Raw genomic sequence first — 5,713 nt, 5'->3', positions numbered from 1 at the left:
AAATAGTATTACCAAAATATAAAAAAAATATATTACTTGAAGTGTATGGAAAACATTATTGATATAATTGAATAAACGCTTGACTCACCAAATCAGGAAGGTGGAGCTTTGAAAGCATAATAAATACCATACCAAATCAACAACCAAAACCAGAAATAATAAGGAAGATACACAAGATTCACGACCATCAAAAGCAATATATATATGGTAAACTAATGTTTATGAGTGGAATATAGAAAAAGTCAAACCTAAAAAAGACAAAAAAGATAAGTTAAGAAAAATTAAAATTTTGTTTCTTTGTAACATGGGTTTTCAGAGGTATGAATTTGGGATTAGTTCATAGAGTCCTCACACTCTAAGTTGAGTTAGTTCTTAGAAGTTAAAGTAAGTTTGGTTTTAATTTAGTGGTATTTTATAAGTATAAACATAGGTACAATTTGTTGAACTTGGTTTGAGTTCTTAGATTTTAGATGAATTATAATTTAATTCATCCGAATTGATACCAGTAATTAATTCAAGGGTAAAGTATACATTTTGTCTCTGAAATTTGATAAAAATTTTAAATATATCTTTAAGTTTTATTTTGTTTTAATTTTGCCAGAAAAGTTTTCGATTTGCATCAAATATATCCCTGACGACTAATTTTTCAAAAAATTTAAGACCAATTCAACAATAATTTTATAAGAACAACCCTTAACACAAGCAAATCAAGTATAATTTTTATGCATTATTGTTAGATTAGCCTTAAATTTTTTGAAAATTTAGCCGTCAAGGGTATATTTATGCAAATCGAAAACTTTTAAGATAAAATTGAAACAAAATAAATTTGTTGGTTGGAGTAATAGGAATCTCTTTTAGCCAAGAAGGAACAAATTTGGATATATTATCCAAATTGTTAATCCCTTCTATAGACCTGTTGCATCAAAATTTTAAAAATTCTTTCGATTGGTTTGAATTTTTAACAAATGCAACTTTTTCGGTCAGTCTGTCTTTTTTCGGAATATTTATAGCGTCTTTTATCTATAAGCCCGTTTATTCGGTTTTACAAAATTTGAACTTAAAAAATATATTTGAAAAAAATGTTCGTAAAACAAAAATTCTAGAAAAAATAATCAATGCCATATATGATTGGTCATCTAATCGTGGTTATCTGGATGCTTTTTATGGAAGTTTTTTCATTACAAATGTAAGAAAATTCGCTAAAATAAATCATTATATTGATAGACAAGTAATTGATGCAATTCCAAATGGAATTGGTATCTTAAGTTTTTTTATGGGAGAGGCCATAAAATATATTGGGGGTGGACGAATTTCTTCATATATATATATATTATTATCTTTTTTATTCATTCTTTTAGTAATTTGCTCTCTTTTTTTATTTGTTTACTAATCTGACTAATATGGAACTTGGTAAGACAAGGGGGTTAAATAACTGAAAAATAAGATTAGTAAAGAATATTCTTTGAATGCTTAGGAGATATTTTTAAAACTTTTACCAAATTTCAAAAATAAAAAATATACTTTACCCTTTGATGAGTTTGATTCATATATGTTAATTAATTAATTTTGCTGTGCAGGTATAAAATGGGCCGAAAAATAAAATTCTGGTGCAAGCCCAATTCAGCCTTGGTATTAGTATATTATGATCATATATGGCTAAAATCATTGGGCTGAAATAAAAATGTTGCTAGCCCAATGATTAAAATATTCAGCATTAATATGAAGTTAGCTTCTTGTGGCTGAATGGAAAATAAATAACTTGGGCCAGAATGAGTTTAAATGCTCCAAGCCCAAAAAAGTGTTCCTCATGCATGATCCGAAATATACTTCATCAGGAAAGTAAATGTTGATATTTGCCTATGCCTTCCAACGGGTCTCAATTCCAACCATGTGATGGATTTCAAATTCATTACATTACCATTTATTGCATGGGAACTATGAGAGAGAATTTGACTTTGATTTGATGGGAATCATTATGATTCTTGCTACACGCCATTCTAAGGGAAGTAAAAGCAACTTTTACCAATTAATTGGTTTAACCCACTTAAATGCTTTTCTTCCAAGATTACCTATTTTCTCTCTCTCATCTCTTTCTTTCTTTGCTTCGGTCATTGTCCAGAAAACAATGGAAGCAATGTTCAACAACCAAAAGAAAGAAGAAGATGCATGCTTCAAGACCATCGAACTAATGATGGCAAGAAAATATAACAAAAGAAAAGTATGAGAGGAGGCAGAGATTGGAGCAGATGAAGCCATCATCATCATGAAGCATCAAGGGCCAGAAATCCATCTTGGGGAGCAAGCCAATGATGGAGCGCTCGGATTGATGAAGGGTGATGACCAAGGAAGGACTAGAGGTATTTGCATGTTGGTTATGCGTGAGTTCCCTCTTCTCTCTTTCTGGCCGAACCTGTTTGTTCTGCATGGAGAAGAAGTTAAGCTTGGTTTGTTTGGTTTCAACTGTGGAGGCTTCACTCTTCTATAAAAAGGGTGAACAACCATGGTTTGAAGCAAGGAGAGTAAGTGCAGAGTTCCTATAGCTACCTAAGCTAACAGAAGTTCTTCTCCTTCAATGTTTTCTACTTTGTAATTTTCTGTTTAATTTTGTCTGTCTTGAGTCTCATGGAAAAAGGCAAACAAGTGAGGTTTGTATGAAAAAGCCATAGAGCGAAAAAAGGTAGAGAGTGCAAAATTAAAAGAAAAAATCATAGATGTCTTAGAGTTCCTTTGTTCATCTAGGTTGTGTTTCATGATTCTGTGGGAATCCCCTTGTAAGTTGGGTCAGCACTTTACAATTTATAATCTGGTTGATTATAGTGAAATTCCATCATTGTTGTGATGGAGACTGGATGTAGGCTGCATTGCACTTAGCAGGTGAACCAGGATATATCTGGGTGTAATCTTCTCTCTCTACTTCTCCATTTCTGTTTCTGCTGCACAGGAGCTAAAATAAAAAATATCTCGTGCCAAGTGACGAGACAAAAGTAAAAAATCTCGTGGCAAGGGATGAGACAAAAACAGAAAAGTCTCCTCAAAGATCAGAAAGTGTAATCAAGAAAAAAGGGGGCTAAGATTCAACCCCCCTTCTCTTAGCCACTGAAACCATCAATTGGTATAAGAGCTTGGTCTCAAAGAGATCAGGCTTTGCAGCTTGGAGAAAAGATCCTCATGGCAGAAATCAGTGGCTCAAATCTAGTATCATACAATCTCACAGAAGGGCAGTCAAGCAACAGGCCGCCTCTTTTCAATGGGAAAAACTATACCTATTGGAAGGAGAGAATGAAGATCTTTGTGCAAGCAGTAGACTACAGGCTTTGGAAGATCATCCTAGAAGGACCACAGTTTCCTACTAACACAAGTGCTGAAGGAGTAGTCACTCTTAAACCAGAAGCAAGATGGACCGAAGAAGATAGAAAGAAAGTGGAGCTAAATGCCAAGGCCATAAATCTACTCAACTGTGCTATCAGCTTCGAGGAGTACCGACGGGTATCACAATGCACAACAGCAAAGGAAATCTGGGATAAATTACAAATCACTAATGAAGGAACCACCATTGTAAAGAAGGCTTGGATAGACATGTTAAACAGGGAATATGAAATGTTTTCAATGAAGGAAGGATAATCCATTGATGAACTGTTCGAACGGTTCAACACCATCATTGTTGGCTTGGATGCTATGGGAGTAACACATTCTGATTCTGTGCTTGTGAGAAGAGTGCTGAGATGTCTCACTAAAGAGTGGAAAACAAAAGCTTTAATTATTTCTGAGAGCAGTAATCTTGATTCCATGACACTTGATGATTTGAGAGAAACCTTCTTGCTTTTGAAAACACTTATTTGAAAAAAGAGTCAAAAAAGAAAGGAAATGCATTTTCTTCTGTAACTAACCCTCTGGATGATGTATCCAGTGATAACTCCTCTGAAAATGAATTTGTGTTGTTTGCCAAAAAATTCAGGAAAATGGTAAAGTTCAAAGGCAAAGGTGGCAGCTTAAGAAAAATGAAGAAAGACCTTAGCAAAGTGACTTGTTTCAACTGCAAGGAAATGGGGCATTACAAATCTGATTGTCCTAAGTTAAAAAGGGAGGAGAAGAAAAAAGGAGGAAAGAAGAAAGGTCTGATGGCATCATGGGAAGACTTAGAAAATGACTCGGACAGTGATGAAGAATCTGAAACTAAGTCACAGCCTTGTCTCATGGCAAATCATGTAGATCAGGTATGCCTAGCATCAAAGAGGAAGGAAAATATGTGGTACATGGACAGTGGATGTTCTAGGTATATGATCGGAAAGACAATCTTCTTCATAAAGCTTGATGAATATGATGGAGAACTTGTCACTTTCGGTGATGATGGAAAAGGAAAGATAGTGGTTTGATAAAGCTGGTTTGGGGTTTTATAAATCTGATAAGAAACCTTCTTTTAAAGATAAAGCTTCTTCATCCAATGACACAAGGTTTCAATATCCCACCTACTTTAACAAAACAACAACTCCAAGGTTTTGTAGATTGTGTAACCGAAGTGGTCATTTTCCCGTTCAATGTTTCTTTGGTAAAAGAATGATTGGTGATAAAGTTTACAAAGTTATTTTTTATTACAATGATTTGGGACATAAGAGATGGTTTAACGTGAAAGGTTCCAAGAAAATTTGGATACCTAAGGTCACTTGAGCTTATTTTGTAGGTATGCCTAGCATCCAAGAGAAAAGAAAATATGTGGTACATGGACAGCGGATGCTCTAGGCATATGACCGGAAAGACAACCTTCTTCATAAAACTTGATGAATATGATGGAGGACTTGTCACTTTCGGTGATGATGGAAAAGGAAAGATAGTGGCTGTTGGAAAAGTTGGTAAAAACTTTTCATCTTGTATAAATGATGTTCTTCTTGTCAATGGTTTGAAACACAATTTACTTAGTGTAAGTCAATTGTGTGATTTAGGAATTGAATTAATTTTTAGAAAATTTGTGTGCTTGGTTGTTTGTGAAAAAATTGGGGATATTCTTTTTGAAGCTAAGAGATGCAACAATCTGTATGGATTAACTCTTGAGGACTTGAAAGAACAAAATGTAACATGTTTTACATCTCTTGAATCTGAAAAATGGCTATGGCATAGAAAGTTGGGTCATGTTAGCATGTACCAAATTTCTAAGCTAGTGAAGAAAAATCTGGTTAGAGGAATTCCTAAAATTAAATTGGATAAGGATCTTACTTGTGATGCTTGTCAATTAGGCAAACAAGTCAAATCCTCTTTTAAACCAAAAGATGGAATTTCAACCAAAAGGCCATTAGAGATGTTACATATTGATCTTTTTGGTCCAACTAGAACACAAAGTCTAGGAGGTGAACACTATGGTTTGGTAGTGGTAGATGATTACTCTAGATTTGGTTGGGTACTTTTTCTTGCTCATAAAAATGATGCTTTCCATGCTTTCTCAACCCTTTGCAAGAAAATTCAAAATGAAAAAGATTTAAAAGTAGCTCATTTGAGAAGTGATCACAGAAAAGAATTTGAAAACCAAGATTTTGAAAAATTCTGTGATGACTTTAGAATTTCTCATAATTTTTCATGCCCTAGAACACCTCAACAAAACGGGGTTGTTGAAAGAAGGAATAGAAGCCTTCAAGAAATGACTAGGACTATGTTATGTGAGAATGAGGTTCCTAAATTTTTATGGGCTGAAGCTGTAAATACAGCATGTTATATTTTGAATAGA

Source organism: Arachis duranensis, chromosome 10, assembly GCF_000817695.3.
Source record: "Arachis duranensis cultivar V14167 chromosome 10, aradu.V14167.gnm2.J7QH, whole genome shotgun sequence".
Classification (NCBI taxonomy): domain Eukaryota; kingdom Viridiplantae; phylum Streptophyta; class Magnoliopsida; order Fabales; family Fabaceae; genus Arachis; species Arachis duranensis.
Note: the sequence above shows the minus strand (reverse complement) of the source record.